This window comes from Eriocheir sinensis, unplaced genomic scaffold (genome assembly GCF_024679095.1).
Source record: "Eriocheir sinensis breed Jianghai 21 unplaced genomic scaffold, ASM2467909v1 Scaffold253, whole genome shotgun sequence".
NCBI lineage: Eukaryota > Metazoa > Arthropoda > Malacostraca > Decapoda > Varunidae > Eriocheir > Eriocheir sinensis.
In genome coordinates this window covers 414,695-426,823 of record NW_026111558.1, presented here as the reverse complement: position 1 = coordinate 426,823, position 12,129 = coordinate 414,695, and the positions used below count along the sequence as shown (strand labels likewise).

The following is a 12,129-nucleotide window of genomic DNA, read 5'->3' as shown; positions in this document are numbered from 1 at the left end:
TTATACAGTTATTATTGCATGTAATACACCGTAGTAGATTTTGCCTGTTATAAATCAGATCATGTTCAGTTAACAAGCTTTGGGTGTCTGCCATTGTCTGTTTCAGTTGTAATGCTTAGCTTTTATCTGCCCTGCCAAACAGTGTACAATGCTGCTTGCCATTATCTGGCACTTGTACAGTTAGTATGATATTTTTACTCAGCTAAGAGCATGTTGCAAAGGCATTGTAGTAATCATAGTAGAATGTTGTATGCTTTGCTTGTATTTGAAGCACTGGATATATTTGCTACACACACTCAAACACACACACACTCACATTATATATATATATATATATATATATATATATATATATATATATATATATATATATATATATATATATATATATATATATATATATATATATATATAGCCTTAGAAAATGCTTTCTACACCTTATATTTTTGTAAAATAACAAATTGATAGTGTACATAATATATAATAAAACATAAGAGCAAATATATTTTTCTTTACCCCATTCGTAAATCATTTTACAATAATGAAAATAACAAGCAAAGGCTGGATAGGGTGCCGTGGCAGGTACTTTAAAAATAGTAAAGCTACCCCTAAAAAATTGAGTTTTTGGTGGGCCCCAATAGATGGCGATACTATCGCACGCCCGAGGAGTTACTACATACCACTATCTCTTCGTATATAGTCTCTTTGAACTGGACCCAGCCCTGCTAGTTGCGTCACTTGCTAGTGCTACAGCCCAGCGCGGCGGCGCCAATGCCGGAAAAGTGTTTTACTCTAATTTATCAAATCTGTTGGTATTTTGTTGGAAAATGATAGAAAAATATGAAAAAAATACTGAATGGAATATAAAATAATAATATTATTCATTTGTATTGTAATGCCCCGGGATCTCACGGGGGTTATTATCACTTTTCTTTATGAAGTTGAGCCAAAAATTATTAATATTTAATTTAAAGAATATCGACAAATTATACTGGAATAATTACTCCCGCGTAACTGAGTGCAACGATGATAGGCTGCCACCCCCCCACGATGAGGGTCGAAACCCCCTGCTCAATGGGGAGAAAATAAGACTGAAAATGACAAAACTTGGCTGATGACTACACTCAATCACGCCGGGTGAGACGAAAAAAAAAAAAAAAATTGAGGTATCGTGAAACTTTATGGAGGACGTGAGGCACTTTTTTTTTCCCGTGTGCAGCTTCCGGCCCACCCCACCGTAACCTTATAGATTAAATGAAAGGGGCAATGATAAAAACAAGAAAAATAATGTAGTTACAAGGGGAAATTACTTTGATGACATTTCGTTACGGTGTTAAGGAATGGTATAATAGTTGTACTGTATCCTAGGCTAGCCTGGTAAAATTTACACCATGAAAAACAAGGACTTCTGGTAACATTATTTAATAACATAGAGATTTTCTATTCTCTTTTTTCTATTACTCTTTCGGTCCCACACGGCCTCTGCGTGTATCGAAACACACTAGAAATTAATCACAACAAGGAGAGGGTATTCCCCGGCTGCCTGGGATTGAACCCGCGACCAGCGTGACGGGAGAGCCACTCCTTACCGAGTCGGCCAAAGAGGTACCCCACTGGCTAAGTGGGTTATGGGAGGCTCGTTCATCAGGCCGTCGCCGCACTACAATTACACCCTAACAACCTGCCCTTGCCGGTTCTATGAACGCTCACAAGGGTAACGAGAACGCGACTACATATTTAAATATAATGTTATGCCGGACGTGTTACTTGGGTTCCGTGTCGCCGTCAGGAGACTCCGCGGGAGGGAGATATGTAAACACTTTGCACAGCTTCTGTAGTTTAATATTCTTCCTTAGTAGTACACTTCACTCTGACTCTTCACTTACCACTAGCTTACTATGACTGGGACTGGACTCCTCTCGCCCTCTTCTCCTATATATATCCAGAACAGTACAGTCTAGAATGTTACAGTATATTTTAGATCATACAAGAACATGTAGCAAAAGTATGTGCGAGTTGGCAACACTTCCTGCCTGGTTTGTGGCCGCGCCCACGGGCGCGGACGAGGCTTTGCTCCCCGCCCCCTTGCTCGCTCTTCCCGAAGCCTTCTAGAGCCCCATGGACACCGGGGGAAGCTTCCACCACAACAATAAGTTGGGATAAGAAGACGTTTGAGTGTGTGTGTGTGTGTGTGTGTGTGGACGGGAGTCACGTTGCTGGGCAAGCTCGGGCCTGGAGTTGAAGAGGGGGGCAGGATGAGGGCGTGTGAGGGGCATATTTCACTAAGATGGTAAGCAGTATAATAGCAGGGGGAGAATAATTGCTCTGCGGAGAACGGGGATTGGATTCACTGGGGGATGGGAGGGGCGTTATTCAATGCACAGAATCGCTTATCTGGAGTTGAAGATGGGGGCAGAATGAGGGCGGTGTGAGTTGTTAAAGATTTACCCCTAGTATCACTAGGGTAAAAATGCTCCCTCCCTGCGCGGGGGAGCACGGGCTTAGCCTAATGATGGCCCGTAGCAGGGTGCCGAAAGACCGATTCTATCGGCGATCGAAATCTAGCCGACCGAGTCTGTCCGTCGACAAGGACTGACTTGTCTCTGCGGTGTGAGGGACTGCTGGCTGTTTTATACGGGCCCGGGAGAGGCTAGAGACGGGGGAGATTGCCGGAAGGGCTTGTATTTCTTAAATTGATGATAGGGGGAAAAATTAACAACGTCCACTGATGTGTTACAAGGAAATTCAGATGGTATGGTCTTCAAGGTTATTCGTGGCAGACATCTATTTTGGGTTCAATACTTACGGGGGAAGTAAATTTTACAAGGGACATCATGGCATCTCAGCACTGCGCGCGGCCGGAATGGGAGGAAGCTTCTAGAAGGACTGTGGACCACGTGACTGGGGAGAGGGGGTGACAAGGGTGAGGGGGAGGACACCAAGCTAAGAATTTAGGCGGGAAGGCGGGCGTGTTTGGCCGTGCGGCGGGTCATGGAGTGTGTCTGGCGGAGAGTACGGGTAACTCCAGGGAGAGGGGATGGGCCTCTGGCATGAGAAAATCATCGGCCACTGCGGGCTTCACTTAACACTTAACAAAAATCTGGCACTACAGTATAAAATGAATTCTATGAATTAATCACTCATCTGTCTGGCAGCTGAGACAGGGAGGGCTGCAGCCCAGCAGCCCATATAGACGAGCCGCCCCTGCCCGGGATAAGCAATGTCAATAAGTGATTAAAGCAACAAACTGAAAAGTAAAGTGCGATAGTGTATTGGAGTGAGGAAAATTAAGCTACACAGTACCATTGAAAAGCAAAATGTGCGAATAAACGGAAGAGAGTACCGAGAGGAGGAGGACCTAAGAAGCGATACAAAGTGTTTCAGGTCAAAGGTAGAAGAATGTTTGTTTACATATCCGGATTCATGGCCCCGTTTTTCAGAAACCGGCTAGCACTTGTGTTTCATTTACCGTGCAAGAACCCGGATCCAGGTCTGGATTTAACCCGAACCTGGTTCCGGGTTTTGTGTCTAAATGGAAGAGGCTATAAATCAAACCCAGTAGACCTTGGCGGCGCAACAAGACACGATCAAGTCACTCCACGCTGACCTTGCCGCCCTTAGAATGCCAAGTAAGGCGGGGTTCCCACTATTCCATTTTCACGGATCCGTCGACCGTCAATGACGTCATCGACGACGGGGACAGGGGCTACCGGGGCACGGGCCCGCGCGCGGAGCTCCGTCGGCCCGTCCAGAGATAAATCCAAGTCAACTTTTGGGTCCGTGATGGCGGCGGTGGTGACCCGTCCAGTGATGTTGAATATTCTACATATGAAAATATGAAATGGAAGTACTTAGATACAAAATAACATATACATACATTTCAGTATGGTAATTGTGGAGAATCACTCCGCGCCTCCAAAATACGATATTACGCTTCGATATTATGGTTAATGAACTAAATACATGTCCCTTAACCATAATATGAAGGCAGAAGTACTTAAAAGTAAAGAAAAAGCCGAATTAATCCCCTTCCCCAAACGATCTTAGGAGACCCGCGGGAAGTCGGGGTTTTTGGGTGTGGAGCATATTTAAACTACTACAACTGAACTTTCCGACCTAACACGTCCGTCCGCCATTTCTTCTCTTCAAATACAGGGAAGTGGCGACCTCGGCAGGGGGAAGCCAAAAAACAGCTGACCGCGACGCTTATTATACTCGTCGCACATAAGAAACCAACATAAAAGCCTCTCAAACCAAGTACTTGGACTCCAGAATCTCTTACATTTAATACTCGATTTTCCTTTAACACTCGATCCCTTAGAGCAAAAGATGGGTTACCTGCATCTATAGAGCAGGCGCACTGTCGCCATTAAAATGGCGCTGGCCTACTGGTCGGCCATTAGTGACTTTATTTAGAAAATATATAATTTCGCCGTAAGTAGAGCACAGAAACGCTTCATTTCAGGTAGACAGCATCATTGCAATAGCTGCTTTTACCCCACAATTTCCCTGGTCTTCATAGCCCTCCCCACTTCCAGGTGTTTTAATTTTGTTGAAGGGGAGAGGAATATTATCTGTTATTTCTTATCATCACTTGTAAACGCATATATGTTTGATGCGCCGGTAAAACTAGAGTAGTATAACTACACAACAGTATGTGATACCTTGGAAATGTTATTATTGCCGTGGGAGATATATTGGAGGCGCGTAGAGATTCTCCATATTTACCTTCAATATAATAATAATTTAGATACATTTGCATTATGTACAGTCGGCTATGGAGAGTAGTGACACTGACACACTGTCCAGTAAGTTTCGTTCAGAAAGCGACATCTGGCAACCCCTCCACGCGACATGAAAATTATTATATCCTATCGAAATCGTACTGTTGTGGTGATTGGTGGTCACAGGTGCACTCTACATAATTTTAAGATAGATATTTATCAAAAATGCCCGTCGCTAACGCTTAATAAATATTTTTTCTTTAGGTTCTGTCGCTACATTTTAACACGAGCTTTTAGTTTCGTTCAGATTTAGTCAAGAGCAACTCTAAGTTGTTTATCAAACTATGATACATTTAAAAATATACTGCACTTATAAAGGAGATTGTTATGCCTTTAAACCAAAAACAAAAAATTCCCGACAGCCGAGATCTTGTTCGTTATAAAAAAAATTATACGTAATAATAGGCTATAAACGTTCACATGATGGCGCCGTCGACCGCGGGCATTGAGGGCTGGAGCAGCTGTATATTATCAAAGCCCTTATGTCCGCAGGCACTGCAGTTGAGCTGTCACGTCAGTGGCTGTGGAAACGTATAATTATTAATACCTAAAAAAATAAGAGAGAGGGTGAGAGGCTGGGTGGGGACGGGAGACGTGTCCATCAGCGACAAGGGGTCAGCTAGTCAGCGACACACACACACACACACACACACACACACACACGTATTTATACTTCGATATTACGTAATCTTCACGGAGAAATAATTTTAGATTTTTGATGATCTGAATTGTCTTTGAGGCTTTATAGTGACGGGAATTAAGGTTGCGAGTTAAACAGACCCTCAAGCCTATTTGGTGTTCGATGGTAAGGAGCATTAGTCACTGCCTGCCTCTGTGAAGGACAGCATTGCACACGGTATTTTCAAAGTTTAATAAGAAAAAGTGTTTCGGACTGTTCGTGATGTTTTACCTCGCCACATCATCATCATCATCATGTAGAAGACATTCATTATCGCATTTCTAAATTGAAGTCATGTAATCTGGTATATTTCTAACTACATTATATTATAATATAATATAATATTATACAATATTATAATTTCACGGTCACACACACACACGGTACACACCAAAGAGACTATATACGAAGAGATAGTGGTATGTAGTAATTCCTCGGGCGTGCGGAAGTAGCGCCATCTATTGCAGCCCACCAAAAACGTCACTTTTCAAGGGTAGCTTAACTATTTTTGAAGTACCTGCCACAGCACCCTATCCAGCCTTCACTTATTTTTTTTCATTGTAAAATGATTTACTAATGGGGAAAAGAAAAATATATATGTTCTTATGTTTTATTAGGTATTATCTACACTATATCAATTTGTTTTTTTAGGAAAAATATGATGTTGAAAGCATTTGCTAATATATATATATATATATATATATATATATATATATATATATATATATATATATATATATATATATATATATATATATATATATATATATATATGTGTGTGTGTGTGTGGGTGTGTAGCAAACATATCCAGTGCTTTAAATACAAGCAAAGCATACAACATTCTATGCATGCTAAATTACTATAATGCCTTTGCAACTGTGGTAACCTGGATGTCACACTGGTCCTGTGTCCCAGGGTAATGGGTTCCCTAACACCACAGGCTCGATCATGGGCTAATGTTACAGAGATGAGCACCGAGGCCACGTGCTGCTACAGCGTATGCCCCCAGCCTTACCTTTACCTTTTGCAAAATGCTCTTAGCTGAGTAAAAATATCATACTAACTGTACAAGTGCCAGATAATGGCAAGCATTGCATACTGCTTGACAGGGCAGAGAACAAAAGCTTCTAAGCATTACAACTGAAATAAGCAATGGGAGACACTCAAAGCTTGTTAACTGAACATGACCCAATTTATAACAGGCAAAACCAACAATGGTGCGTTATATACAATGAAAACTGTATAAAAATGTTGCAAGGTACATCAATATAAGAGCAAAGCATCATAAAACATGCTGAAATACACGATGGAGGACATTAAGAAGGTAACACATGAGTTGTCTTAAATGGAATCCTATAACTTGGTGGTCCTGGGAGACAGTCGAGCCTGGAGGTGAAAATGGAATGTAGGACACTGTATGATCTCACAAGCTCTGACCTTGGTGTCAGGGTCATGAAGATATTAAGCTCAGCAGGCACAACTATGCAGCGGAGGCACATATGATAAAAGCAAATGAGACAAAATAAGGCAACTCATAGTGTAAGAAAATAACAGGAAAGTTATGCTGCAGTATGTGACACACCAAATTACAGGGCAGAGAGTGATATGTATTTCATAGGCTACATCAGTAAACATGTAGCATTTATTGCAGGAAGCACACATTAAAGTTGGATGTAATAAAATATATGTTTTATGCACACATTAAAGTTGGATGTAATAAAATATATGTTTTTTGCACACATTAAAGTTGGATGTAATAAAATCATTTGATATGAAACTCCTTGAACTGGCCAACCAAACAAACCACTCTGTCCCCATTCAAAAAAGCATTATTTTTCACAAGGTTTATGAGGCATTAGTCAAGAATATCAACTGCCATTACATTTTGTAAATCATACCTATGTGATTATGTATATCATATAAAGCAGAAAAAAACATTGCATGCTGTAATACAAACAAGATTACTCCTGGAAGCCACATTAATGATGCCAGACACGTGATGATAGACACTTAGTGTGATGAAATTACATGCTGTATTTCACATTATGAAACCAAGCCAAGTGTCACTGCAGGACATATTAAGTAAGGCAGACACCAAAAGCTTGTTACCTGAACAAGATTAAACATAACAGGCAAAATCCACAATAAAGCATTGCATACTGTTGGGTAGGGAAGAGAACAAATGCTTCCAAGCATTACACCTGAAATAAACAATGGCAGATATTCAAAGCTTGTGAGCTGAACAAGATCTGATTTATCATAGGCAAAACCAACAATGGTGCATTACATGCGATATCTGGCAGGGGATTCCTTGTATTACAATTGGAAAGTGGCAGACACCTAAAGCTTTTTAACTGAACAAGATCTGATTTATAACAGGCAAAACCAACAATGGTGCATTACGTGTGATATCTAGCAGGGAAGATAAATGATTCCTTGCATTACAACTGGAAAGTGGCAGACACCCAAAGCTTGTTAATTGAACAAGATCTGATTTATAACAAGCAAGCCCAACAATGGTGCATTACTTGCAATATTTGGCAAAGCATATGGAAAAAAATTCTTGGCGTAACAAGAGTAATACTAAATAATGGCAAATCCCATGAAGTTTCTCTTCTTTTGACAAAGCCTGTGCTCTTTGCTGCAGGGCTGTCAGAGTCTGTTTGCTCCAGCCAACATGTACTGAAATACCCCTGAGTCATGATTGAAGTGTTGAAACTGAAGACAAGTGAAATACTCTGCTCAGAAATCTATTAGCATTTGGACTTTGATAGTATAAGGCCAGAGCAAACCTCCTCTCTTGTAACCCATATCTCCTACTAGGCTTAGATCTTGGCATCTTGCAGCATGTTGAACCTGACTTCAGAAAAAATCCATCCCTATTGGATCTAAAAAATTGCTGACTCTGGGCAAAAACTGCCCAGGAGTTGTAACAGCCTGGGCTTTGAGCTGCCTTGCCTCCCGGTGCAGACGACAGACTGTTGTGTGCAGCAATTTTCACTTTTCATGTCTGAAAATACATGAAAAAATATTTAATCACAATTAATCACAATTCTAAATAATAAAATATGTGCATGTAATTGCATTATTTTCAGTGCTATAAGGACAGTGAATCTAAGCATTGACATTATGTCTGCACGCCAGCATCGATGGAAGGCTTCACTTAGATTGCCTGACAAGAGTAATATTTTCAGGAGAGATGGGGGAGAGGATACAACTGGAGACTCTTGACAGATATAATGTCAAGATCTACAAGCACCCATTTACCATATATATCTTTGATGTTCAGTCCATACTAAAACATTTGTCAATGTGTTGCCACACTAAAAATATAAAAATTCCCTGTTTCTGCAATGTTAGCCATACCTAAGCCCTGCTAAACCATCCAAGTGAATCAAGAATGAGTTCTGGGCGGCAGCATGAGCCAATACTAAATGGCACCACTATAAAAAAAAAAGCCTGCATCATGACGGGCCTGGGCCGATCGCCAGGCGCCTGAAGAAAACCTACCGGCGCTATAGGCAGGTGGGGAAAAAAAAAAAAAAATCACACCAGAAGAATGGACAAAGGTTTGTTAGTGGCACATCAAGGTTATGCTACCTCTTCAAAGATTGGCCAGTGATGGTTTAAAGTGGAACAGGATAAACAAGAAACAGGTAGATATCTGTGGACACTACTGTTACTATCAAATGCCAGCCTATGGCAAAATTTGAACCTATGCTATCAAAAACATAAGACCCATATGCTGATCACTTGACTAATCGTAACGGTACTACAGCCATAGAAACATAATAAAGAGTTTAAATATATCATTCAAAATTTCAACCTTTTTACATTTTTTTTTTTAGATATGAAGCCTACTGGTGTAACAGTTGAATATTGAACTCAATTTGTATGCAGAGATGTGAAGTATGTTATTAAGCTGTAATGTTTCCAACACAGTAGTTGTGATTAAAGCAACATGGAATAGTAACTAAAGAGGATAAATTATCACTGAGAACAAGAGGTTCCTTACTATATTGTGGTGAGCTTGATGGCCGAGTCGAGTTTCCACCAACCCCATCAAGTTCACACCTGTTGAGAGGCAATTTTTTAATCAAAGTGAAAAATGGATGCAAATGGTCACTAAAACTAGTTATTATACTTGGTGTCACAAATTTGGGCAAAGAATTTAGGGAAGGACTCCTGGACTTGGCGTCACTGATGAGGTAAATGATCTCGTGCACTCATTGGGCTATAATATATACATTGTTATAATGTGTATTATTGTCTTGTTACTATATATTACCTACTGATAATGGAAATACATGTCAGGATTAATCATCAAATACAAGGAAAAAAGAATCATGTATGGAAATTGTGAACTTTTAAGTTCATGTAACAAAGTTTATTATACACAAAAAGGTTGGATACTTCAGATGTAAAAGATTTTTGGATATAACATCACCCCCTTCCTCCATATTGGTTCTTTAAAGCAAGGGTTGACTACAGCTAATTATTATTTGCGGCAGGTTACATGACACTTTTTTTAGTGCAAACCATCTGGAAATCAATGATTATTATAAGGAATACTTCTCATGAGTAGCTACTAAAACTTGACAACCTAGAAGGATGCACCATCAGACTGTAAAGGATAGATATATGATAAGACATAGCTACATTGGTGGATCCAAAGGGGGGCCCAGGCCCCCCCAATGTTCCTGAGTGATACAGGAAAACTAGCTCAAAAGCGCGCTGCGGCTAAAACAATGCTTTGGCACAAAGTCCAGGCCGTTATACCCATTGATTTAGGTCACTCCACCAGTTTTTCAAGACCAGGACTGCCGAGAATGGCTAATCGGTAATGCTAATGCTCCTTCCACCCGCAAAAAGTCTGACGTCCTCCCAAAAACTCATTTCCTGGATCTACACCCAAAGACATACCGTAACATGGTTCAGTGATCATGGACAAAAAAAAAATGTTAAGACAATCAATATCCAATCATTTCAGGATACATAAATCAGCATCCATATGAAGGAATTCTACAACTTAAAAGTGATGTTGAGCAGGGCATGTGTTAAGTGACTTGCACAGTCTATTTTGTGAAGTCATAATTAGATTAATAACACAACAATCAACAAACACTAGATGAAGTATTCATACCAAAATCAGTACATGGAGCTGGTGCACTGCAATGGGGAGCACATTCCTGCAGCTCACCAAGAGGGTTGAATGATGCCATGTATTTCAGGGGGGTGGCTAAATGTCTTCACCCTTGGCCTCTCCCCCTTCAGCTGCCACATTCTCTTGGATGATATCGGACGTGTTCGGATCTGTTGGGATGTGGTTGTGTTAGATGTGGAATAACATACGACAGTGGAACATGGAAGGAAAGAGTATGTCCACACGGTAAAATACAGAGATGAGGATTGCACTACATTAGTTGAGTGATTACAAGATGTAAATTGAAATTCTTTGGATACTGAAAGGATGTACGGGGACAACTGGGTGAGAAGGGAGATGCAGATTTTTGTTATATAGCTAGATACACCAATGAAGACTTAGGACATACACATTCAGAAAGACCACAATTTTGGCTGCTAGATAGAAAAACACTAGATGTCAAAGTGCCAGGACATTGAAGGAAGTAATAATAAGAAAAGCAATAATAATTAATGAGTGTAAATATATTTCTGATATTTTTGTTTATCTTAATGCTAGTATTGGAATTTTCAAACACTAAGAATATAATAAATAAATATTGATAAATTAATTAAAATAAATACATTAATTGTACTAATACTACCACTAACAATATTAACAGCACTGCATCTAATAGACTGAGCAATAAACTGAGTCTGATATGTAACCATAATTAAACTGTCTCTGTCTGGGTGTTATGTGAAGCTTGCTCCATGCACCATGATAGGAATGGCATAGATGCATGCAGGTTGCTGAGATGCTTACAGTCACCAGCCACTTGTAGATATGGCACCAAAATGTGTTGGAAGCATTGGCGGCCAACTTCCATTTATTTAACTATTATTTTCTTTAAACAAAGGAGACAGCTCAAGAGCAACAAAGCGTACTAGAAAAAAAAGCCCCACTACTCGCCACTCCCAAACAGACAAAAGTAGAGTCTTGATACACTCTTCTTGAAGGTCAAATTATAGGCAGGAGGAAATGCGGACAATGGAAGGCTGTTCCAGTTTATCAGTGTAAGGGATGAAAGAGTGGAGATATGCTGGTTAACTTTTGCATAAGATGTTTGGCAAGATAGAACATGCAGTAATTGACTTAAATTAGAAAAGTATAGATTTAGGAGGGAAATGGGCAGGCATTGGTTTAGTAATAGGGTGGTGGGGGAATGGAATAGATTCAGCAATCACATAGTGAGTGCAGGGACGATAGCTTGTTTTAAGAGTAGACTGGATAGCTACATGGACGAGGCTGACAGGTGGTAATGGGGAGGAATCTGGAGCTGCCGTGTGTAGGCCATTCGGCCTCTTGCCGCGGGAGGAGGGGAGGCATGCAGTTAGCAAGTTCAGAACAACTGTCAGCGTTAAAATGATTAGAATTTCCACAGTATCATTATTTATATATATCACTTACCCCCGGCTGGCATCCTTCCGTAATAAATGTAGCTTCACACCAGGCTGTGTCCTCTTTATCACCACAAAGGGACA

The 12,129-nt window shown here is 40.4% G+C and overlaps 1 long non-coding RNA gene across 1 annotated transcript; it reads right to left on the bottom strand.

Moving 5' to 3' along the window:
* Window positions 1–8,331: 8,331 nt before the first annotated feature.
* LOC126991266 (uncharacterized) lies at window positions 8,332–10,950 on the bottom strand. Its single transcript, XR_007745353.1, has 3 exons — window positions 10,607–10,950; window positions 9,479–9,537; window positions 8,332–8,473 (listed from the first exon to the last, which is right to left on the bottom strand). It is a non-coding gene; the product is annotated as an uncharacterized LOC126991266 (long non-coding RNA).
* Window positions 10,951–12,129: the final 1,179 nt, after the last annotated feature.